Source organism: Psammomys obesus, unplaced genomic scaffold (assembly GCF_907164565.1).
Source record: "Psammomys obesus unplaced genomic scaffold, mPsaObe1.curated_primary_1811, whole genome shotgun sequence".
Classification (NCBI taxonomy): Eukaryota; Metazoa; Chordata; class Mammalia; order Rodentia; family Muridae; genus Psammomys; species Psammomys obesus.
The window spans coordinates 14,824,487-14,850,645 of record NW_026596101.1 but is presented as its reverse complement, the minus strand read 5'-3'; the positions used below and the strand labels follow the sequence as shown (position 1 = coordinate 14,850,645).

Genomic DNA, 26,159 nt, shown 5'->3' with positions numbered 1-26,159 from the left:
TTCACCCCAAGAGTCCTGCATACACAGTGCCCAGGCTCCCGCCTGGAAAGAGAGAGACACGTTTTAAGAGAGCCTGCTTGGAAGGAAGGCTGTCTGAGAGGGGCAGCTGGAAGGCAGGATGCCTGGGAGAGTTGCCTGAGACTCCAGCCTGCTGTCTTGGTGGAGGATTCACCGTCGCTGGACTCTGGGTTTCCTTGTCTCCTTGGAGACGCTCGGTACATGCGTAGGCAGAAAAGTGGGCAGAGTGAAGATTTCATTTATATCATATAAGAAAAATAGTCCCCTGTGCAAGGTGCCTACAGGAGCAAATGCCTCCTCTACTATTCATGTTCCCTTAGCTCCGCACAGAGCTCCTAGGCTTTTCATACAGGACCGGAAGTTCTGCTACACCTTCAGCCTTACCATCAGATTCTCCAGAGGAAAGGCTAATCCGAAAAGGAGGCTCCAGCTGTGAGGTGGAAACAGAGTAGGGCTGCAGCAGACAGTGAGCAGAGAAATATGGGGAAAACGAGGAAGGCTGCCTACATGCAGTACTAAGGCAAAGAAAGCCAGGACTGCAGATTTCCTTGGTTTCGCCAGGCTTTTGGCTTTTCTTGTTGTTGTTTTGTTTTTATTTTTCAGACAGGCTTTCTCTGTGGAGCCTTGGCTGTCCCAGACTTGCTCTATAGACCAAGCTGACCTTGAACTCACAGCGATTTGAAAGCCTCTGACTCCCTGAGTGCTGGGATTAAAGGCGTGCCACACCACTCCAGGTTTGGCTTTTGACTTTTAAAAAACTGCATTCTCTAAAACCAACATCAGCTATTCCTCATCTCGACCAAAAAGAAGGTATTAAGTGTCTAAGAAAAAGCATTCACGCACACACCATGATCTCACAAGCACACCCCTGTATGTCAGCAGCAGGCAGGGAAGAGCAGGCCAATGTTCCCTTTGCAACCAATCTATACAGTCCATATAGTCTATACACTGTATATATACTCATTATACATTCAGAGTAAACTGTAGGATTCCTTAGGCTTACTCTGAGGACAGTTTCATGTGGGGAACAAAGTGATTTATTTAGTTGCTGTCTTTAAAAGTTACTTTTCTTCTTCCTATTATTATTGTTATTAGTGTATGTATGATGGACGTGGGTACCCATTTGTAGATGTCAGAGGACATTTTGAAGTCAGTTCTCTCCTTCTAGCTATATGTGTGTTCCAGGGGTTGAACTGGACTCTTCAGGCCTGTGTAGCAAGGGCTCTTACACACTGAGCCATTTTGCCAACCCAGTGATGTCTTTTTGAGACCCAACATGGGGTATATGGACTTATCTTCTCATATGATGAACTCTAGGTTCCCCACATAATTCATATGGAGCCTCATTGGAAGGAAAGATGAAAACACAGAGAAAGGTGGGAGGAATATGTACGTCTAACAAAGGAAACATCATTCAGTCTTTTCAAAATGGAAGGGTACAAGATGGAGCTGTACAGAATGGCTTTTGGGGTTCAGCCCAAAAGTGAATAAAAACAAATAAAAGAATTTCAAGTATCTCAGATGGCAAGAACACTAGTGCAAAGAATAAATCATTTGAGTGTAAAACTGTTTCAAGTATTCCATGATAATGATCTTGCCTTGGGAATATACTAGCAAAGGTGAATGGGTTGGGGGAAATATCACTTTCCAAAAATAAACTAAAAACCAACATGGGCCTCAACAAGAATTTTAAGACCTAATTGATCTGAATGTGTAATATGCTTTGAAATTAGCCACTAAGGGCCGTTTCCGAAAATTCCATATCACTTAAATCTCTGCAATTTAAGAGTTTAAGTTGTCACACAAAAGAGATCGCAAAGCTTTAATGCTTAAGATTTTTTATTCCACTAGATATGACAGAATACACCTGCAATCCTAGGACCAGAAGGTGAAGAGAGGGGAATCAGGAGTTCAAGTTCATCTTCAGCTTGTATGTTCATGGCTGACCTGAGGAAGATTTGGAAAGACTGCTCCACAGCCTTGTGTTCAGGATGCTTCCCAAATACAAGCATTGGAGAGCCACTTTGACCTACAATGTGTATCAACGCACATTAGCATCCTTGAACTCAGGTTCCAATACTTCAGCCCAGGACGTGACTTTATTCTGGCACCACAGAAAACGAGAAAGGACAGAGCTTACTCTCCTACCAGTGTCTCAATGACAACTAAAGAGAAGATTTTCATGTGCTGTTGGAAGATAAAATTAGACTCGCTGAAAATTAAAAAAAAAACACAACTAAGTATGTGGATGTATGTTTATGTACATATTAGAGAGAGATAAGAGGACAGGAGGATGAAGAAGAAGAAAGAACAGGAGAGGGAGGAAGAGGAAGAGATGAAAAGGTGAGAGCATTTATGTGCAAGGACATGAATAAATCAAAGAACTTCTCTTTTACAGCACACAGCGCCCCTGGCTCATGTTCCAGGCCAAGCGCTAATGTAAATAACTTAAAAGGCCCAATCCCATCTCTGGAGACCTTTTACTCTTGGTGGCTCTTCCTGAGCTGGGTTGAATCAACACTTCCTTTATAAAAGATGTGACAATTGCCTGGCACTGGATGACTCTATGCTGTATTTGAGCGCTGAGATCAGGTTACAATAAAGGCTCAGCTGGAGGGTGTCACCCAGCAGAAGCAGTTGATAAAGCCAGCACTTAGAAACAGCCCTGTGAACTTATAGAAACAGGAGTGCACATGTGCAAACCCTTCACCCAGACAGACTGCCCAGGTGCCCCTTTGCTTTGACTCTCCTCTAAGGCCCTATCTGCAAAAAGGATCAGAGACACTAAGGTCTGGGGCCATCTCTGAGTGTCTACACAGAGCCTGCAAACTAAACTATGGGATGGGTTGCTACTTTGCTAGGCTGTATTTCCATAGTAACCAGGAGCCTGGGCATTTGCAATATGTCTTCATTCCCTGGATTCAAGATGGTTCCATTCTCAACAATGTCTTCACTTTCTAAGTAAATGAGTGCCATCTGCTTCTTACAAATGATGTTTTACTTAAGCATGTTTACCACGTTTGAGCTATTTGTGTCTTGGGTTCATAGCAGGTGCTTAGATGAGGGGCTAGGTAATCCTATGTTTAGCATGTTTATCAAGGTAGCCAGTACTCAAAAAACATGTTTACCACTTTTAAAGAAATACTAACATGTTTACATAAAACATAGTTCTTGCAAGCGCACACACATACGTACAGCAAGCTGGAAGGAGGAAAAGAAACCTTCAGAGGAGATTTTGTATAGCACACTTAGTGATGGGTCTCAGATGGGACTGACACATGGAGGTCCTCCAAAATAAATTAATAATTAGATAGACAGATGGATGGATGGATAGATAGATAGATAGATAGATAGATAGATAGATAGATAGATATGTGAAAAGCTTTGAGTCACAGGCACACACACTATATAGCCTGTAGTACAAATTTGGTCCATCCCTTTTCTGATTTCATAAAATAGGTAGACATTTTACTTATTTAAATGGGTAGAGGAAAGCCAAAGGATGAATATATTGCCAGATGTGATCATGATTCTGAATTCAAATTTTAGTATTTATTAACTTCCTAGTGTTTATTAACTTCACTTCATGGGAGGGGAGTTAGCAACCCCTGTCTAGCATGTGTGAGGCAAACATAGGACCTCCGAAACCAACCAAACCAACCAACCAACTAAACAACAACAAAAAACTAGCAAGAAGACACATACCTGATGGGCCAGAGAGTGACTCCAGCCATCTTCTATCTACACTGAGAAGTTTTCCCTTTTACAGCTTTAACAATAGGTCAGAGTTGTTCACCTTTCCACTCATTTCTCTCTGGACTCTCCGTACCCCTGAAACAGAAAGCCTGCTCCTCAGATAATTTCATGAGCTACTAAACAGCCACTGTGCACACAAGGGTGGGTGGCTCAGGGATTCAGAACACTGGCTACTCTGCCAATGGAGCAGGGTTTGAATCCCAGCACTTACATAGTGGTCTACAATCACCTGGAACTCCAGTTCCAGGGGATTCCATGTCTTTCCATCTTTATGGGCACCAAGCACAATATGTCACATATACATATATGGGGACAAATAATCAAGTACATTTTAAAAAAGCATGTGACATCTAGAAGGAAAGGCATCTTGCATGCACCGCGCCTCTGTCTGGCCCTCTATTCATACACGGTTCCACTAGCCAGCCTTTTCCACCTGCTCCAACGTACTCCTAGTGTTAGGCATAGTCAGCAAGAGCCCCATTAAAGACTAGTGTCCATCAGGTGTCACAGCTGGACAGTGTTCTGCAGACAGCCTGTTAGGAAAGCCATCTCTCCATGTCCTCTGCATCCTTTCACAGCAAAGAACAGAAGGCACAACAATGGCTGACAGAGTCTATAGGGTCAACAGCATTCTGAAGCAACAAATTCTCCAAACAGGTTTGTTTTTTTGTTTTGTTTTCTTTTGTGTGTGTGTGGGGGGGGGGAGGTTATGGTGTATTTGTAGATTGTGTGTGTATGAACACATCTGTGTTTGCTTATGTGTACATATATTGGTAGAGGCCATGGATTTACATAAAATGTCTTCCTCACTTGCCGTCCACTTATTTTTAAAACAGGGTTTCTCACTGAAGTTCATGGATCCAGGAATTGCTTCCCCAGGACAACACCCACACCTTGCCCAGCACTTAGGTGATTGTTAGGGGACAGAACTCAGGTCCCTCATGTTCCTCTGGCAAGCACTATACTGACTGAATCACCTGACCAGCTCCTCGAAACTGGTTATTTTTGACACTGTATTACAAATGGAGCCTTTGGCTATCCCTGAACAATGGAAAAGCCAGGCCAGTTTTTTAGTGACTAGAAATATTGGACGTCTAAGAAAACCTGACAATGCAGGTGACTGTGTAAGTCCTAGGCTCATGGAATATGAAAGTCTCTCAACAACCATGAGCTCTTGTTACTGATGCCCCAAAGTAAACAAAATGCCCTCTCCACGAGGCTGGGTGGCTAAGAGCCATGTATGAGAGAGTCTCTCAGGATCCCCTCAAACCAGCCTGACTCTGAGTCTACTCTACCAGGGTATGGACTCCAGACAGCCACTTGTAGTCAATCCAGTAGACTCAAATCTCCGCAGCAACTGCAGCAGAGTCCAACCTCAGATTAACTGGGGCATTCCATATGACCTAGTTATCTAGAGGTCAAAGATTCTCTCAGCATCCTCTTCCTCAAGAGTCCTGACAACTGGGGCAAGTATCCTAAAATTTCAGCACATGCTTCAACAGTAGATCATTAGACACAGCATCCTAAAATGGGTTTCCTAAAACGGCCCACAGCAAAGGTAATGAAGTGACAGGATGAAGATAGACATGATGAAAAATTAGGACACAACTCCATCTCAGCAAACACTTCTCGGGTTTTAATCAAGAGAGAACTGGGAAGGATGGAACATGCCTTTAATCCCAGTCCTGGGAGACAGAGGCAAGCAGATCTCTGTGTGAGTTTTAGGGCAGCCTGAGTAACACAGTTAGATTCTGTCTCAACACAGAAAGTTAAAAAAAAGTCTCCTACCTACAGAAGAAGACAGCTCACAGGTCAATGGGTGGAGAGATGAGAAGCCATGAGAAAGCATCACAAGTTACCCGAATCACTCTCTCATGCCACCTCACCCAGCACTTTTACACTATACCTTTCGATGCCGGGCCACACAGAGCTGCACTGACTTGGCTTCATATTGATTATGCTCCACATAGAGTAGTTGGTACTGTGGTGTCAATTACTGAGTACATCCATCTGTGTGTGTGTGTGTGTGTGTGTGTGTGTGTGTGTGTGTGTGTGCGTGCCCCTCACTGCAGAGTTTTAACAAATTTTCCAAAACACAGGAGCAGAACAGGTGGGGAACTTTGTTCTTTGTCAGCTACTTTTTAGATGGAATTCATTAGGAGGGGAGAGGGCCAGTGATGTTTGAGTCTTACTTTATTTTATTTTATTTTGAAGGTAGAAGAAAGAAGATGGAAGACAGACTTAGTCCATGCTGCTGCAAGCCCCATTCGTCAGCATAAATGATGAGAGTTAAAGGCCACTGAGGATGCCTCAACTGCAGACACCTGGAGAGAGAGCAGAAGGCCCAGACAGGAGGAGGGTTCTGCTACAGGCCACACCCCTAATGGAGACCAGGGAAGCAGCCAGGGGCCAGCCTACCCCTTATTCACCAGTGATTATGACTAATGCTTTTTTATTTGGAAGTCACACAGAGGACACTTCCCGCCAAGGAATAAGAATTTTCATGAGACTTAAAAAAAAAAAAAAATCTATGATCTTCTTGCAAAATTGAGTGAAATAAGTTTAATGGCTATAAACATTCAGGAAGCCTGTTTGAAGTCTCTTAAGAGAGACAGCAAGAAAGAAGGAAAACGCCAACCCATCCTACTCCTACGAATATGGGAACCTATAAGCACCTTGTTGGAGCCCTGGCTCGCTGCTCTTTATTGCAGCTGGTGCCAGATTCTGAGTCACCCACGCCAAGGCTCCTGCACCTGAGTTGTCTTTGGAGAGATTCCACTTCAGCATCGCCCAAGCCCTAGCCCGCTGAACTCACGGGAGCTGGAGAAGATTGCTGCCTTGGGTCTACCAGCTTTGGGCAATGTGATCACTAGAGTGAAACACAGGATTCCAGTTTATCAGGAACCATCTAAAATGTGAGTTTGGGGGCTAGAGAGAAGGATGGATGGTTCAGTGGGCAAACATAAGGACCTGAGGCCACACCCCAAGTACCAACATAAAAGCCAGGTATGGTGGCTCAAGTCTGTAATCCAGACACTGGAGACGGGAGGATCCCTGGAGTTCACCAGCCAAGCTAGCCCAGACATAAAAAGGAAACTCCAGGTTCGGTAAAAGACCTTGTCTCAAGAAATAACATGGGGTCTGGAGAGATGGCTTAGGGGTTGAGAGCACTGACTATCCTTGAGGTAGACCCAGGTTCAATTTCCAGCACTCACATGTTAGCTCACAACTATAACTCATGCATGTGCCTTACAGACGTATGCAGACAAAACACCAAAAGACCACATAAAAAATAACAAAAAAGAAAGAAGAAAGGAAGGGAGGGAGGGAGGGAAAGAGAGAGAGAAAGAAAGAAAGAAAGAAAGAAAGAAAGAAAGAAAGAAAGAAAGAAAGAAAGAAAGAAAGAAAGAAAGAACATGGACAGCCATAAAGGAAAGCTGGTACCTGGCATCAACCTCTGACCTTACACATGGAATAGCTCACACTTCCATGTATACACCAGTCATACATACATAATAAAAAAAATGTGTATAGTAAGTAAAAAAATGTAAGCTTGTACCAAGCCCTGCTTTCCTCTTGTTAAAGGCCAGTTTTTTTTTGTATGTGTGTGTGTTTGTGTTTTGTTGTTGTTGTTTAAGTAACTGAATAAATGGTACAGTCCTTCTCTGATACTCAAGACAGAAAATACAGGGGTCAGATGTGAGGATAAATCAATCAGGGGATCTATAACTCATGATATTAACCCCCTATTTTCTACCAGTGTTTTTTATGAGGTTGAGTCCCAGCAACTCATTATGACTAATAAAGATTCACATCTTTTGGCGCCTCAGATTCAGATCGGCTAATGCAGAAGCTTGAAGAAGAGTCTGGCTAAAGTGTGCTTGAAAGCAGAGTGGATTTTCCATCATTTGACTAGAAACAAATTATGGAAATTTTTCTAGAGAGGTGGGGGCAAGAGCCAGATAAAGAACAGAGAAAAAGAGAGGAGAGAGGAGAAGGGAAAGAAAGGAGAAAGAGGAAAGAGAGGATGAAAGAGAGAAGAGAGAGAGAGAGGAGAGAGAAAAGAGAAAGGAGAGACAGAGAAAGAGGAAAGAGAAGAGATTCCTTTTCTTTTTGTAATATAAACCACACACACACACACACACACACACACACACACACACACACACACACGATACCTAAAAGACAGCTAACATCTGTGAAGGTTTTGTATCCAAAAGTCCTTCTTTCTCTTGCCTAAAATCTGAATTTGAAGAAGAGGAGGAGGAGGAAGAAGAAAGGAAATGCAAAGAGTAAAAATGGTTTAGAGGCAACATTCTAGCTGAGTTAGAAAACAAACACGGCTGAAGAGATGGCTCAGCGATTAAGAGCACTGGCTGCTCTTCCAGAGGACCCAGGTTCAATTCTGAGCACCTACATGGCAACTCACAACTGTCTTAACTCCCAGTTCTAGGGGTTCTGACACCCTCACACAGACATACATGGAGACAAAAATAACAATGCACATAAAATAAAGATAAATAAATCAAGTAAAAAAGAAAGAAAAAGGAAACAAACAGAACACAACCAACAATGAGAAGAAAAGACCTTCTCAAATAAGACTGATGATGAAGTGTTTGAGGGCAAGAAGAAACGCCCCAGTGCTCTCCTGAATCTCCTAAAGAAGTACTGAAAACAGCAGTGACTCAGGCCGGTGGTGGTGCACGCCTTTAATCCCAGCACTCTGAAGGCAGAGACTGGTAGGTAGATCCCCCAGTTAGAGGCCAACCTGGTCTACTGAGTGAGTTCTCAGACATCCAGGCCTACAGAGAAACCCTGTCTTGAACCCCAACCCCACCTTCCCCTAAAAAGAAAGCAGCAGTGAAACTGTCTGGGTAACCAGTGATTCTGCTGGGTGATTGCACACTTGCCTCCAAAAGGCTGAGAGCTCCATTCCCAGCAGCACAGACACAAACAGCAAAATAGGCCCTGAGAAATGGAGAGGAATGGGACACCAGGGCTATCTATACACAGGGAGCTTACCTGAAATCAAACAGCCTGATGCCCTGGGCCCACATCTGCTGTTAGTTTCTCCCTGCTGTTTTATCTACTGTTCTCTGCCACTCTCAGGGAGGTGGGGGGAAAGTTTTAGAATTCTTGATTCAGAGTGGAAAAACAAAGAATGGGACTTGCTCAAGGTCACAGATGTACCGAGTGGCAGGGCAGAAAAACAAAAACAAACAAACATTGTCTCCAGAGAGCTAGATATTCACACTGCACCAAGGTCACTGATTAGACCAAAGATGGTGGTGACCAGGAATTCTGGCACATGGATGTGAGGTCACGGGGAGCCAAAAACACAGGAACGGCCTTGGTTCTTTCTGTGTTCAGGACAAGGGCTGGCCTTTTTATGGTACCACACTTGAAATTTATAGCCCTTCTTTTCCCTACAGAAAAAGATTTGCTTTTTTCAACCAATCTTTCCATTCCCACAAAGCTCAAGAGTGACAGTCATACCTGCAGGCCTGCCCACCCTTTCTGTTTTCTGTTACAAGTTACCACTATCTCCATTCTGCCTTTCCTTGCTTTCAGGTGAGTTCCACCAAACAGCAGTCTGATGACATCCTTAGGCCAGGAGACCAACACTGCTCTGATCTCAGCAGCAGCCTCCTGCTGTGACAGCAACTCACATGCTGTTTTCCCGTCTCTCCCCCTGTTCTCATCTCTCCAGCCACCATGTTCCATCCTTTTACTCTGGGGACACGGATTCAGTCATCCCCCTCTCTCCATCTCCAGGCCTTCTTCAAGGCAATGGGGACAAACTGCCTATATTTTGGTTTTACTAAGCTAAAATTTTTTTTTTTTTTTTGAACAGTAACTGCAAAAGCCAAGTAAGCAGGTCTCTCATCCTTCATCAAAGATGCTTCTTGCAGGACATACGGAATATTAGAGATCCACAGCTGGTTAAAATATGAAGAACAAGGGACTATTCGATTCCTAGCTACAAGTGGCACATCTACAGTGCAGCTCCTGTGGAAGGCTCAGGGAAACATCTCAGAAGAGTGCGGTGAGGAGATTCCAAGTGCCAGGAACCAGGATGCACTGTCAGAGTGTCCTCTTGTCACGACATGGACGCTGCACTCACAGAATCTTACACAAGACCTGCACAGTGACAGCACCACCTGGCATGGCAACATGGATGGGAGGAATTTTACAGGCTCTACCCCAAGACGAAGAGCAACAAGCTTTGGGTGGCTGCTGGGAGAGGGAGAATAGTTCTGTATGATGAGCCCCTCATAGGTTATCCAATCCCAATCCATCCTTAAACATATGTACATAAGAGAAACACTCAATAGTCTAAGTAGGGTGTTTGTGTGACAATAATATAGAGGAAGTGGTCATAAATTCAAGACAGAGTGAAAGGGCACAGAAAGAGAAAGATGGGTGAGAATGATTTAAATACAGCACTCGTGTATGAAATTCTCAGAAAGTTTACATTTATTCATTTATTTACACTTATTTGTTTGAGACAAGGTCTCTCTACATAGCCCTGGCTGTCCTGGAACTCACTATGTAAACTCACAGAGATCCACCTGCCTCTGCTTCTTGAGTGCTAAGATTAAAGCCATGTGCCACCACACTCAACTAATTTCAGAGTTAAAAACAACAAAACAATAACAAAAAAAAAAAGTCTTTTCCTAAGGCAAGGCTAAAGAAGTCACAGATGGTGTGTGTTTAAAAGCGTGTACATGCCTGTGTATATGCGTACATGCATGCCGAGGCTACCAGCAAGCCTCAAATATCACTTCTCAAGTACTTCTTACCATTCGCTTTGAGACAGCCTCTCACTGGTCTGGGACTCACCAAAGAGGCTAGGCCAGCTGGCCAGGGAGCCCTAAGGATCCTCCTGCCTGCACCACCTTAACACTGGGTTTATAAGCGTGTGCCTCCACACCTGGCTTTTAAAACATTTTAAATTTATTTTTTTATGTGAGATCTGGGGACTAACTTAGGCCCTCACAAGTACTTTATCCAACAACTAAGTTATCTTCCCAGCCTAAGATCACAGATTTTTTTTTTTTTTTTTAATTCACAATTTTCCTGAAGCTGAGTAACAATAGTTCCTGTACCTAGATAGGTGTCTTATATTATACCTTCATTTACCTCTCTGGACACATGTAATCTGGCTTTCACGGAAAAAAGAAAAAATCAGCCCTTTCTCATCCCCAACCCCCATGCCAGTCTGTCTGTCTGTCTCTCCCTCTCTCCCCCATTCATGTGAGTGGGTCTGGGTTCATCTGTGGCACAGCATACATGTGGAGGTGAGTGAGCAAGCTTGGGTGTCAGCCATGTCTTGGACCTTGAGAAAGGGACTCTGTTGTTCTTCTACTGAGTGTGCCAGGATATCTGACCCTCGAACTTGCAGAGGCTCTCCAATCTTTCCCTCCTATCTTGACCTAAGCGCTCTGGAATCACAAATGCTTACGCTTTGTGCGGATATGGGGAACTGAGCTTGGGTCCTAATGCTTGTATGGCTTGCAAGTGCTTTACACAGTAAGCCTTTACCCTAGCCCAGCCTTCATATTCTTCTTCACCAATCAATTTTTCTTTTTATTTGGCTGGCCTGGAATTCATGTTACAGAAGACGAGGGGTTTGAAATCAGAGATCTGCTTGACTTTGCCTCTCCAGTGCTAGGATTAAAAATATGTGCCACCATGTCTGGTACAAGCCTGGTTTTGAATTCACTGTATATTCTCACACTCTAATTACATGTAAAAGGTACATATACATATATAGACATACACAGACGTATATAGAGTATACATGTCCAGAGGCAGGACTTATTAGACAGCTATGTTCTTTGAATTTGAGGATAAAAAAGATGATTTCAGAATTGCAGGGGAGGTAGCTCAGTTGGTACCGTCTTTTGGCTGACTGGCGCAAAGCCCTGAGTTCGATTCTCAGCACCACATAAGCCAGGCATGGTGATATGTGACAGGAACCTCGGCAATTGAGTGGTATACATAGGAGCTCTTGTCAAAGTCACCCCAGGCTGCACAGCGACCTCAAGGCCAGCTGGGACTTTGCAGATCTTACTCCATCCCCAACAAATATCACTCCCAGCCAGCTGTGCAACTGCTGGGTGTTTCCACCAGACAAGCACTAGGCAGCGAAGGCTTACCAACCCATTTAGTTCTCTCCGTTCCACGAGGTATCGCTACACGCAGTTAACAGACGACAGAACAGAATGAGGGAAACTATAAAGTTTATCTGATATTCATGTGTAAGATCCTTAGCATTGGTGGGCTGGGTCACATAACTCATAGACACTATTAGCACAGTGCACACACCGAAGAATCTGTGTGGCTAGTAAGAAAGCAAAGATGCCTTCTGAAAACCAGTATAACTTGCCTAGGAGTGAGTGCCAGCAGACAGAAGAGTGTACTCACAGGGACACCGATGGAGAATTAAGGGCATCAGTTATCCACTTCCCGAGAGCCAGTTCTACCTCTAGGTTGGTTCCAAACTGCTTCACGTCCTGTGGCTAAGGTCACACGACTAGAGAGAATCCCTTCACAGTCCTGCAAGAATGTCGCCACTGGGAGAGCTCTGTACCCCAAAATGCATATCTTCCACGCACGTGGAGATGGAACTCTTGCCTGGCATGACAGAATCTTTAAGGACATTCAAGGCACATTTAGATACATTGAGGGAGCTGAGGAGATGGCTCAATCAATATGTATATGAGGACTTAGGCTTGGCTATCCAGAACCTTGTATACAAAGGGCACAAAGGTGACGTGTCTATAACCCTAGTGTTGGGGGCAGTGGTTGGGAAGGTGAGACAGGAAGATGTCCTAGGTCTTTGGTCTAGTTGTCACTGACAACTCCAGGTTCAGTGAGAGAGCCTGCCTCCAGAAAGTAAGTGATCAAACAAGATACGTAACATTACTCTCTGGCTTCTATAAGCTCGTGGGCATACCCACAAGAGGTATGTACAGTACGCACACACCCACACCTTTTAAAAAAATGAAAAAAATTATAATCATAATCAAAAGCAACTTTTCCTTTCTTCATCCCTCCCTCCACTGGGGAAGGAACCTGCTCTTCACACAGGCCAGGCCAACTCTTGATCACTTGTTATGTCTCAAAAGCAACTACACAGTGAAGGTACTTTAAAAAGACTCTTATCCTTATGGCACATATAGAATAATAATTAAAAAAAAAAAAAAACCTAGATTTCAGGGGAAGAGTTTTAAAAAAAAAAGTTTCTTTGGAATAAAACAAAACACTGAAAACAAACCAGGCAGGGCTGGCAAGACAGCTCAGCAGCTAACAGCTTGTACTGTTCTTGCAGAAGACACAAGCTTGATTCCCAGCACCCACATTGATAGCTTACAACTGCCCGGAACTCCAGCTCCAAAGAATTAGATGTCTCGGGCCTCAGTCACTGAATTCAAAGCACAACCCACTCCTCCTTCCCCACATATATACATAATCTAAAAATAAAAGTAAAAACAAAAACAAACAAACAAACAAACAAACAAACAAAACATAAAGCCACAACAAGAAATCTGTCATGGCAGCACATGCCTGACAATCTTAGTACCCCAAAGTCCAAGGCAAAAGGCTTAGGGCTAGGGTTAGGCTTGATTTGGGGCTACACAGTGAGACACTGCTTGATATAAAAAACTGAAGGAACATTAAAAACTAAACGGGGCTTGCCTGATGCACAGTTGTGCTCACAGTTATGTTTGGCGAGTGACAGTGATCTAGTAACCATAGTTTACCATATGGTTGAACATGATCGAGTCTCCGACCATGAAGAAATAATGATTTGTTGGGAATTTGGGGGTGGATTACTAACCCTGAGAGAAGTTCCACAAGTCTAAAATCAGGGAACCCAGCTTTATAAACCATCACTGGGTCTCCACAAAAGGAGTGTGCAGCAGGATGGTTACATAACACCCATGGCTGCTCCTGGCCCCGCAGGCCCGCTTTACCACCTGTTAGCTGTTCAAGCTTGGGCAACAGACCTGTGCCTTAGCTTCTTCAGCAGCAAGAGCAGAAATAAATTACAGCACCTGTGTCCTAATCAACACAGGACTGAGCTTAGGGAAAAAAAAAAAAAAGAAAAAAAACAATGATAAAACTTAAGCACGACACCAACACCGGCCCATGATACCCTGTCAACATGTGAGATCCTGTTGAAAAGACAGGTACCTGAGACAAACCAGAATCATTAAGGTCCTTTGAAAGTTACTTCTTAAATGTAAAGATTTTTCAGATCTAATTGGTGGACTCATGTTCCAACAAACATTATTGGGGCCCAAATAACCTAAATAGTGCACTGTCCATTAACTTCTGTCCCTCTGGGCCTCGGAAAAGCAAATGGCACCCGAGGAATTTTTTATTATGTGCTTGGGAGCCACAGAAAGGAAGTCACTGCAACCCAGGGCTTCAGTCACTCAGAAGATTCAGGGTGAATGTAAGGGTTCAGATCTTTCATCCACAAAGAAATGAAAAACACAGCAACTTGCAACTAACTTTGCATAGCTAACGGACTTAATGTCTTTGCAAAGACACACCAACTTGATTTTTCTGTTGTTGCTTAAGTCTCCAATATCATTCTTAGGTGAGGATATACAGCTCATACTGAATATTAAAAATAGAAAAAAAAATTACATTCCAACCCTGACCATAAATAGATGAGAATTTAGCAGGATCTGTCCTTATTGCCCGTCACCATCACATCACAAACCAGCTATACTTTCTGGACCAGTTATTTTGTTTGTTTGTTTGTTTTTGTTTTATCCAGGACAGAACATTTTCTCCTGAGGTGATCTATAGTGAGAAGTAGCCTGTCTCAGGAGAAAAAAAAAAAAAAAAAAAATCCTTCTCCTACTCTGCCAGTCACCCATGGGCACGTTCAGTCTGAGTACTCACACAGACACACCCGGGCACTGTAAACTATTTTAACAACAGGACGTTTTTCCCACCTCAAAAGTGGGATCACCTTTTCAGCCTACTGATGTCCCAAGGGTGTTCTAAGTATCCACAAGTTCACATTAGTCAGGCACTTTGATTTCTACAGACAAAAGGCTCTGCAGAACTACAAAGTATGATTATCCAAGCCAACGACCTTTGTGGAATACCGGAGATGACAAGAGAGGAGGCAAACAGGCTACAGGTTCCCACTGTTCCCAGATGCAAAGCTCCCCACAACCCCCAGGCTCAAGGCAGGGCCAGCCAAGTGGAAGCCATGCTGTATCTGAACTTGGCTGCACTCTTCCCTTATATAGGCAATGTAGAGGGGATCCCTCTGTGTGCATATTTTCAGTTCACATTCCCCAACAGTATAGGCAAACACACAGATTTCAGCTGGGATTTACGAGGCTGCCTCTGCTTGGGCCTGTCCGCAGGTTAGGGCCACGCACATCCTTGTTAGAAGATAAGTCTGGGTGAGGCTGAATCTGCCTCCTTCTTCTACAGGAGGTGCCGGCAGGTGTACCTATGCCCCGAGAAGGCCTACAGGCAACTGTGTCAGCCTCACGTGAACAGAGAGGATGAAATGAAAAGATAATCTTAACTGGCTTGTTTTTAAGTCCACACTGAATCCAGGCTTGGCACTTTCCCTTGGACTCTGGAGTACTTGCAAGAATACAACAATCTTTAAGATTGTGGAAAATATTATATTATTGCAGAGACTAGTATTATATAATATAACATTAGAATAAATGTGTGACTATATATGTATATGTACATGTATGTACATACATAAATCATTTAGCAGTGCTGGCTATACTGTGCCTTACATATGCTAGCAAGTACTCAACTATTTCCAGCCTTAAAAGAAAATTTTGAGGTATACAGATGCTCAAGTAGACCCTTTCACAGCATGTGATAGCCTTTAGGGAGGAGCCAAATATTGCCTGGCCTTAAACTTCTTCACTAGCCACGAACACTCAAGATATAAGTATCTTTAGCTGAGCTGCTCAGAGTTAAGATCTAAAACCCTCCAAACAGCCTGTGGATGATAGCTCAGAGGAAGAATATACATGAGGCCGTGTGTTCAATCCCCAATACTAGACAAAACACACCAATACCTGATAAGTAAATACGTAAGTTTGCCTTCACCAAAACTCTAACAGCTATTCATTATCACTATGGAATTCATATTAAAGTGAGCCAAAACACATCACAGTGCAGTGCCACTGAGGCAGGCATCTAGACCTTCCAAGCAACTGAACAACCAGTCCTGGGAAACTGTATTCATCCGCTGCAATAAACTCATTCTTACTACAAAGCCTGGCAAGTATCAGAATGAAATTAAAAAAAAAAAAGAAAAGAAAAGAAAAGAGAGAGAGAGAGAGAAAGAAAGGAAGAAAGAAAGAAGAAAGAAGGAAGGAAGGAGAGAGAGAGAGAAAGAAAGAAAAGAAAGAAAGAAAGAAAGAAAGAAAGAAAGAAAGAAAGAAAGAAAGAAAGAGCAAGTCCCTGAGCCTGAAGGGTTAACTTTAAAAAGGTGGTGGTGAGGGGAGCCCTAAGACAATGCGTTTATTATTTTCTGTGTATCTGGTAAAGGGCATGGCTTTCGGAGTGGAAAACAAAACAGACGCTGGTCACGTGTTTACTTGCCTCGCCTCCTCCCTTCCCTTCTGATAAATAATCAAACATGCCATCCAGAAAAAACAAAATCAGCGAGCTGGGAAATGTGATGGTCATCAAATAGGCTGAGATAGCGAGAAAAGCAGCCCACTGTTCCCACACCGCTGCTCGCTGCTCGGCCCCCACACCTACAGTAACATCTGAGTAAATAGCCCCACTCACTCTTTCCATCTTCCCTACAATTACTCCTACTGTTAAACAAATTGTCCTTAAGGCAGTCACAAACATTTTTTTTCTCCCTCTCTCTCTCTCTCTTTCTCTCCCTCGCAAAGCACAACAACTTTGGACATTAAAAAAAAAGCCATCTCCGCTACACAAGAGACTTGTTTATTTGTGTAGATGTTTCTCCTATTAGATGGCTGCACAACTACGAAAAATCTATTTATTTCTCTAGCCTAACAGATGCTTGTTGACAATACTGAAGTTTATAGATATTTAGTCTGAAGACTAACCGCGTTCAGAATAATAGCAATTCTCTTAAGATCAAAAGAGCCAATTTTCTACTTCCTGTCTATTCCCTCATCAGTACATAGCTTAAAAAAAAAAATAGCACCTGGCTTGCCAATTATAGTGAAGCCGAAGAACAGGGCTAGAGGGGTGGAGAGGGAGGGAAGACAGGCCAGAGGGTGGACCAAGGCAGGAAAAGGTGGAACCATTTTTTAAAAAGCTCACACCATGTGTCTGAAAGTCATTTCTCCTGAAGAGCCCAAGAGTAACAAGGCTCGGCCAGCTCTGGTGCCGGGACTTGCTGCCATCCTAATTACCCAGAGTGAAAATGGCTAGAAGAGGGTCCAATATCAAAGTTAACAACCATTGCTGGAAGCAAGGCAGGATTTTTCTTTCTCCTCACAGCCCACTCCGTTTAAACAACAGTAATATGAATGAGATAATGACCGTGGGTGTTTCGGCAGCCTGACTTTTATTGGCATGAAATTGGTACAAATATTATCAAGACTGATTTGCCCACGATGACGGTGTCATGATGTCAACCTCTGAGGACAACTCTGCAGAGTGTCACAGGCACCGTCCCCACACTCTCTCAGGATTTGAGATAACAGAATAGGAAGAGAGAGGAAAAAAAAAAAGCCGGCGGCACATACAAGCAGAGGGAAAGTTACAATCTACAGCCAGCCTTTAAAAGTGTCTGGCAACACTGGCTGAATCTTCCCGATCGGAGCCAAAGCCACATGTGAAATCAAGAGAGATTTAACAAGGAGTTAGCAGGATTCCGTGTCCTCTCAAATCTTTATGATGAAAAAAAAAAAAAGGAGTAAGAAGAAGGGGGAAAAAGCTTAGGTGGAGAGAGGAGGGAGGGGGAGGAAGGAAGCACACAGTAAACAGCTTGAAGCATCTTATTTTGCCTTTTACAGCATGTCTGCCCAAGCAAAGATCCTAGTTTAAAAGTTTAGCCCATTGAAAATGTTCTTTTTTTTTCTCCTCTGGACACTTACAGAGAAAATGAAGAGTTTGACGGAGTGAGTCCGCACAGGCTGCCTTTGCAGTTCCGTCTTGCTGTGGATGAGCTCGGGCTGTTTCTGTGAGGCGAGGGTTTGCCGAGTGGTAAAAGAGATGTTTGAATAAACAGGAAGTGCTGAGCGGCTGAAGCACACTCGAGGAGAACACGCTGGAACACTGCCCTTTGTAGGCAACCTCGGCGAGGTTTGTCTCCACAGTAGCTGGCTGGGCTCTCACTCAATGACAGGGAAACCACAAGAATTCCTCAAGTAATTCTTCACTTTCAAAGCTGGAAGAGCAGTTGGCGCTTGCAGGTAATTTTCAAAGTTGCACCGGGCACTTAAAGAAATCTATTAATGTTCAACGTATCTAAATCACTCCAGCATAGCAAGCAGGGACACGGCACACTTGGTGTGTGCCCTGAAGACCAAACCCTAGCCAAACACAGCTTGTGCACACAGACAAGTACACACCAACAGGGTTTCAGGAAACCTGTTCTTGAGATATTTTTGTGGTGACATTTACATAGGCAGAATGAGAGAGAGAGAGAGAGAGAGAGAGAGAGAGAGAGAGAGAGAGAGAGAATATTCAGAGTTTGCTGACCTTAGAGGATTTTGGTCACATATTATTTTTAAAGATCACGTCATCCAGCATTCCAGGGATGCGCCCTCTATCTGGTTTGATTGCTTTTCCTTTCTATCTACCTCCTCTGCTATCAGGGAAACTACCCGTGTATTGCACAGCACCCCCTAGCCCCCTTGGACACTCCTTACCCTGTCCTAAACTGATTACTGAGGTCCTGTCTTCAGTCACCCGTAGAACCTGACGGGTACCATTAAAAGAAGTGAGCCACAGGAGGTGTAGCAGGCCAGCTTGAAAAATGAGAGGAAGAGTCGAACAGCCATCTTCAATTGGAAGCAAGGAGATAGCGAAGGCTTCCTTCCTGAAATGTATTGCTGCTGTGGCTGAGATCCTCTGCCACAGAAGCCTCTGATTTGTTATTGAGCGTGGAACGCTGGCCTGTCTGTCAGGCAGGTGCTAATACTCGGCTAAAATAACTCATTGGGAGCTGTCAGCGAGATGTTTACATAGGCCCCAATCTTTTCTTCATAGAAGGATTTTTTTTTTCTTACTGGAATTCATCTTCTTTTGATCTCACATTCAAAGCAACGGCAGCTTGATAGACATTCAAGTCTGAAAGCAAATCCAGACGCTGAAGATAAACCGGCAGAATATGACAGGCAGAAGCATCTAAAGCTTACAAAAATGAAGAGAACAGCATGTCGCCCGAGTATTACAATAGCAGAAATCAAGAGACATATTAGGTGGAACTGATCAGCCGCAAAAACAGTTCAAAAGGCAGATCACAGGAACAGGACTAGGCGAGGGGGTGGGGGGGGAAATGGGATCAGTCTGGTTTTCCTGCCTCACCTCCCCCCCCAGAGCCTCCACGTGATCCTCTCCCCTGCGTGAAGGTGAAGTGGCCAATGCAGAGGTTCTTCTCTAACGGGGCCAGCCCATTTACAGAGGTGCCACAGGGTTTGCTAACAATCTGTTTCAAGGGGCAGGAGAAACAGCAAGGCTCCCGTGTGTGGCATTGTACTGTCTGTCCTGTCTCAGTGACCAAATTCAGCACACAGCCTGGCCCGGGGGAGGTGGGCAGTCAGGAGGTTCTGGAATCAACCGACCGGGGATGGGGCTACCAGTCTCCTAAGATACCAGGCAGTGACTAAATTCAAGAGCCCCCACCTGCAAATACACACATGGTCAGAGCCCCCTGGTCCCAGAGGTATGCCACTGTCCCACCCCTAGGGGTTTTGAAGCCAACCAGGCCAGTCTCTTAAAGGGATTATTGCAAGAACTTTTTCACGGCCATAAAAATGTTTAAAGAACTTTTTCTTAGAGGCATACAATTTTTTTTTTTAAATGATGCCTCTTATTTTAATGGAAGTCAACACAGCAGGGTAAAAGCAGTTCTGCACTTGAGTTGTTTATTAATAAACACTGAAAGAAAAGAGGCAGAACCAGGTTAAAGGATATCAGAATTCTACAAATTTACCCTGGCATTCTTTCAGAATTGTGAGTTTCTTCTGGGACTGGAAAAGTGAGATTCTCTTTTTTCATACTATGCTAGGATTTTAAAAATGACTGCATCTTTGCCTCCCTCCTTCCCCATTCCCTAAATCCATAGTAAGCACACAGTAAAATATGGATTTAGAAATGCCTAACACAGTTTTCAAAGCTGTAATCAGTTCATGGTTTGCTCTGTACCAACAGGATTCCTGGGTAACTGAGCTACGAATGTGAAAACAAAGGGGAGCAAGGCTGGTAGACTGTGAGGCCCTAGCAGTTAGGATGCCCACATGAGATCTGCCTTTCAAGTATATCACACTCACACAAAAGAAAAAGACGAAACAAAACAAAAACCATTCCTCACAAAACCATGCTATCATAAAGATTACGTAGCCTTGTCATCTTACCAAGCTGAATAGAGAGACCCCTGGGAAAGAGATGGGGCAAGCTTTTGCTAGGGAATCCACAGAGGTGAGGGTTCTTCAAGAGCAGCTGTACTGGGAGGTCCTGTAGCTATGACAAGCCAGGAGGATGACACAGTTGGAAATTCCAGGAGGTCCTTGGGAGCACTGAGCAGCAGCTACCACTGATAGACAGGCATGTGTGAATTCAGCAATGGTGGATAGGCCAGAGGCTTCACATGGTATGTTTTGGGAGCACAGCAGTGCAATTCTGGGGGTCCACTATCCAGTTTCATTTCTTCAACTCTTTGGGTGTGTCAACACATGGTATATCGGGCTTGCCACATGTTTGACTTTGGGGTAAATATTTTGTACATTTTTTAACATAAATATTTTTCTGTTTTGTTCACAATCAAAACATGTTATATGTCCACACTGTTTGTAAATATTTTCCTCCTTTTACAACAACAATAACCTTTAAGTCAAAACATGCTTATGTTTATTTTGTCAAAACAAATTCTTAGTTCAAAACAACATGACGTGTTGTCAACATAGTTTCCAGGTTACAGATAAATGTTTTCACTTTCATTCCCAACACAACAAACAAACAAACAGCTGACTTCATACCAGAGTCTAAGCTGTTTTCTTCAAAAGTCACCTCTGCCTCATTCCATAGAGATGTCAAACAGCCAGGGCTGACGGTTTTGCTTTCAATTGTGTTAGATCAAACAAATGTGGCTCCTGTATTAGTCTCTGACACCAACAACAAAGAAAAAATGCAGTTGCTTTCAACATTTACTCCCCGAATTTCTCAACTCCGATAGATATTCCACATTACTGTAATTTACCCCCAAACAAGGGAGGTTTACCATAAAAGTGAAATGCAATTTCCCTTGTAGATTAGAAAATAGATTTTTTCCTCCACAAAGAATGCAATTGCCTCCACTTTGATGCAAGAAGTAACATTCCATTTCTTGGGACATTAAAGGTCTTAAAAAAAAAAAAAAAAACAACTGCCAAGATAGAAGGCCTTCATTAGTATAATTAAATGACTGTTGGGCTTTTTTGATATAAACAACTTTTGAGATGTCATTTAAAAACCCCATAATAACACCATTAAAGAGCTACCATTCTTAACAGAGAGATTGTCTGCTCAGGGCCATGGAGTGGTAGCCATGCTTCAGGCCCTTCCTTTCTCCCCTTTCAGACTTCTGCTGGACTTGAATGTCACCATAGACCTTGAATCTTTGAATGTGAAATGGCTTCGCTAATTGCTTTAATTGCTTGAAGATGTGCAGGCAGGTGAAACCCGATCCCCGTGGCCATTGTAGAGACTAAGAACAACACTGGAATGTTTACACAGTGGTTTGATTTTAATAGACAGAAGGGCTGAGTTTAAGACAGCAAGAACACAGCTAATAGGTGACCCCTTAATGTAGTCCTCCTCTAAAAAAAACATAATAATAATAAGGACACAAAACCAAATCCAATGTCATGTTCTCAAAGGCAATATCCTAAATACCAAGGTTATTACTGAGTACCTGACATTTCCACCAGAAATGCTACACTTAAGAAAATTAAAACAAAAAAAAAAAAAAGTATTTTGTATGTCAGCTACCTTCTAAACAGATTAGGGCTCTATGGTATTTTGAAATAAGCATATTGGTTTAAATTTTACATTGCATACTTTCTTTTCACTAGTATAACATTCCATTGTCCCTTGGAGGGGAAGGCTTAAGTGTCTCTCACTCCCACTTAGGACTTCCTGTTCCTTGCACTTTCTTTGATTGTAGAGTTAAGGCCAAACCTGTTTACACTCATGCTATGCACAAACATGCCTGTCTGCCTCTCTGCCTCCTGCCTGTCCTCTTGCTGTGTGACCTTGGGGTCTGCTTCAGATTAATAGGGACTAAGAGGGACTTTGGAGTGGCCATTTAACAGTGGTGGCCATTCTCCCTGTATGTTTTAATGGCTTGAAATGGACATCAAGGTTTCCTGATAGCTCCCCATGGCTGTCTTCTAATGGGGGCACAAATATAATCCTTGCCCAAAAGGAAACAAGTGTGTGCCATGGTCACTAACCCACAAAAATTAAGCAGGAACATGTTTATAAAGGTGACTGAACATTCTTTCTATAGGCGAGAGATACACATATAAATATGTAAGTTCATGCATGTGTGTGTGTAGGTATACAGATATCCATGTACATACGAACATACATACATAAGGGATTCATCTGTATAGGAATATTTCATTTCTAGTCGAGAGGAGTTCACTTCTGCAGAAGGGGAAAAGTGCCAAAACCACAACCCAGTGATTTTAGGGTTACGCTGGACAATCTGAGGCAACAGATATACCTTGTAAATGACTTCAGACAAGGAGGCACTCCTCCATACAGCAGGAAGCGTTGTGCAAGCACTGCTTTAGTGTAATCATGCCGCACATTAACTTGTGACTATGAAATACAAATTGCAGAAGGACAGAAAATGGGAATAAAAAGTCCTTTTAAAGCCATAAACAGTTTTTAAATGCCATAAGCTATGTAATAAACTTAGGAGTTTCTTCGCCTGAACAACTTGTTCCCCAAACACCAGAGACAAAATAATGAAACCAAAATACTTGCATAAAATATCCTTTTGAACCACAGCCGCCTTGCACGTTATTTATCAACACTTACACCCTTTCCTAAAAGTAAAATCCTTCCCTCTGAAAAAGGAGGGAAGACAGTATCCATTTAAACATTAAGTATAAACTAGTCCAAGCCAGCGAGAGGTACAGAGGGAAAAGTAAACAGGCCCCACTGCCTACCCCCAAAATAGTTCCCCTTTGAAAGCTCTCAGCAGTGAGTGCCTGGTACCAAGGGCTGCCCTGTGAGCTGGAAGGGTCAGCAGAGCTATGCTAAGCTGACAGGTTCAGTTTACAGCGGCCAGGACTTTGTTTGGATATACTGGCCTTGCTCACCGCCAGCTTAACAACAGATGGCTAGAAAACTTTCATTATGTTGCACAGGACTGAACTGCAAACAATCCAGAAAACTGTGAAAAAGTTTAACTCCCTCTGAACCAATGTGCCAAACCAGAGCCAGCACAGGCCCTGGGGGCCTGTGGAAGCAGGCTGAAGGCAGAACCTGCCAAGTGGAGTTCAGCAGAAGCAGCCCTTTCAGGCTGCAGAGCTGGGGAGGCTTTCCTTTAACTGTTCCAAGGCCAGGCCTTATAAGGCATTGTACCCATTGTGCCTTCTTGTATTTTATTTTCCCAAAATGTAGCGACAGACTTTCTTTCCCTTCAGAGAGAGAGAGAGAGAAAAAAAAATCTTCCAGACAATTCCCAATTCCCAAGCTCCCTTCCTGCCTCCCCTTTCTTCAGGAAGCTGGCAGGACTGCATCAGTCTCACCCCAACACCTAGATTTAAATATGACTTACCCAAATCTGTGTATAATTTAAATATTCATTAAGCCGATTCAATCCCACCGAATCCTAGTCTCTTCTAATGCTTGGAGACAGGTTATAAATACACCTTCAAAGGTTTAATTCAATTGGCAATCGGAGAGGTCTTATCACTGGAAATGTGTTATTTTCCTATTATTCAAGAAATGAACAAATGTGTTTTCCACAAATGTATTTTAGAAGCTACCCTTTGCTGTTATTGAAAGAAAATTGTGTTTATGACTCCTTTAGCATAGTGTAAACTCATAAACGTCAACAGAGAGTACAAGGAAAACTGTCAACTAAATATTGTTTCCTTCACGAGCTGTTCTTCCAAGTCAATTACGCCTTTCAACTTCTGGGGCATTGTATGATAAACTGGCAGTAAAAATCATTCACATTAATATACCATGGTGCCTTGCCTGCAAAAGGTAATTAAGGAAGTAAATGACTCATAAGAATAGACATATTAGCTGCAAAATGAAAGGCAACTGAGCTGCCACATAAAAATATGTACCATTAAGATACCGCATTTTCATATTCCTGTAATCAGCGGCACTAGACTAATGCTTATTTAATCCAGTTCTGAGCTAAGTCCATCAACAACTGTTTTTCGCTGTTTTCTCCTTGACTGAACATTATGAGAGCAGGTTTGGAATAAATACTGCAATGAGATTTTTGCATACTCAATTGAAGAACAGGTTTTTACATTTTAAAATCTATTTTTCTTTCCCCGAGAAATAGAACATTAAAAAAAAAAAAAAAACAGATTACTGGTAGAAAAAAATTACACATAGCAAGTTAGACATGCCTTCTTAACAGGTAGGGCATCTGGGGAAAAAGATATTTGTTCCTGTATTCACCTTTTCTGGCAGTTACGAGCACAGGGATGTCAGGCCCCCAGTTGCCAGACCCCTGCTTCCTTTATGAAGCTCTCTGGTTAATAATGTCTTTCACCAGCATTGTGCCGCCATGGGGGAATTCACGCTTTAGCAAAGGTGCAAGGAGACAGCAAGAACTGAGGGGGAACTGGTGAGTGGGGTTGATGGTGACGATCTCAATCTCGTCACAGCCCCGTGGCCCATGTGTCCTTCCAGAGTGAGTCATCTGACAGACAGATGACCCCTCCTCAGGGGTCATGAAACTTACTGATTCTCCATAGCCTTTTATTTCAAGGCGTCCCCAACAGCCCACCCAAGCCTAACCCTAGAAAATCCTTATCCATTTAATGAAGTCTGAGATATGTTTGTGGAAGCAAAGTTGCTCACCTTTCTACCCTGCTGCAACTTTGAGCCTCATCAATTCTAAAGGCCAGTTATGACCACTGGGGCTAGGTCTAGAGACACCCGAGGTAGGGGGTTTCCTGGATGCAGAAGAAATGCCCACTTTTGTGGGAACTGGAAGTTTCTGTCGTAACTGATACAATGCAGACCCTCTGATTCAGCTTAGCTGTCTGTTTCTATAACTCTGGCTATCCCTCCCTTACCCAATGGTAGCACTGAAAACTGGTCTACAAATTATTGCAGGAACTGCCTTCTGTGAAGTTTGTTAGCAATGTACCCGGAGTCGGCAGCCTCTAAATGCTTCTAGACAGTGTCCACAGACTCACTAAGAAACCACAAAGAAATCTTAGCTTGTTTGCTTTCTGAAAGAAGATAGGCTTTAAACAAAAGCAAAGTTCTAGATTTCTATAGGAACTGGCCTTCACTTTCCCGGGACCCTGGCATTCAGAAGACATTTTGCTTTCAAAATTGATGAATAGATTCTTGAGAACAGTACAGGTCAAGCAAATAGGCTGACAAGGACCCCTGGCTATTGATTTGTCTTTTCATGGCCTGGTGAATGCATGGAGCCTTCTCAGGATAGATGAACCTCACCTTGCGACGTACTGTGGTCTCTTGTTGGAGCTGATACTGCTTAGAACAACAATTAATGAGCTCTAGTCTCTTCAGTAATTAAAGAACAAAGCTCCCCCCCCCCCTTGCTCACAGAACAGCCGGGAACACACTTGGGGAGCTATGAATGCTTCTAATTGCCTTCAATGGAATTCTTGATATCTAGGAACATAATAGGATTGGAACTAGGGGCATTTTCCTCCATCCTTTACAAATAAGCCTTCACAGAACATTGTTAGCTGTTCATAATAAATAGACCATTATCAAAAATGCAAAGTTGTGACTATAATGCCTGTAACCTTTGTATTCGTGACAATTAACCCATATGCATGAATACAATGACACATGAATTAGTTTTTTTTTTTAAAAAATACATTGAGAAAATAATCAAATAAAAGGACCTCATAGGAAAAGGAAGGCAAGGCTGGCAGCTCCTCTGAGCCCGGTATTTCATCAGACTTTCAGCGATTTGGATTCAAACATGTAATTAA

General features: G+C 43.1%; 1 protein-coding gene across 11 annotated transcripts in view; it reads right to left on the bottom strand.

Annotated features, from left to right (window-relative positions):
* Foxp1 (forkhead box P1) overlaps nucleotides 1-26,159 on the bottom strand; it is a 382,214-nt gene that overhangs the window by 152,892 nt on the left and 203,163 nt on the right. Inside the window, exon 1 of one of the 11 annotated variants that reach the window (XM_055628598.1) lies at nucleotides 17,871-17,958. The exons of the other annotated variants lie outside the window; for them this stretch is intronic. The gene's annotated coding sequence lies outside the window, so the exon portion shown is untranslated. Of the gene's footprint in view, nucleotides 1-17,870; nucleotides 17,959-26,159 lie in introns of those variants that run through there. 11 annotated transcript variants of the gene reach the window in all.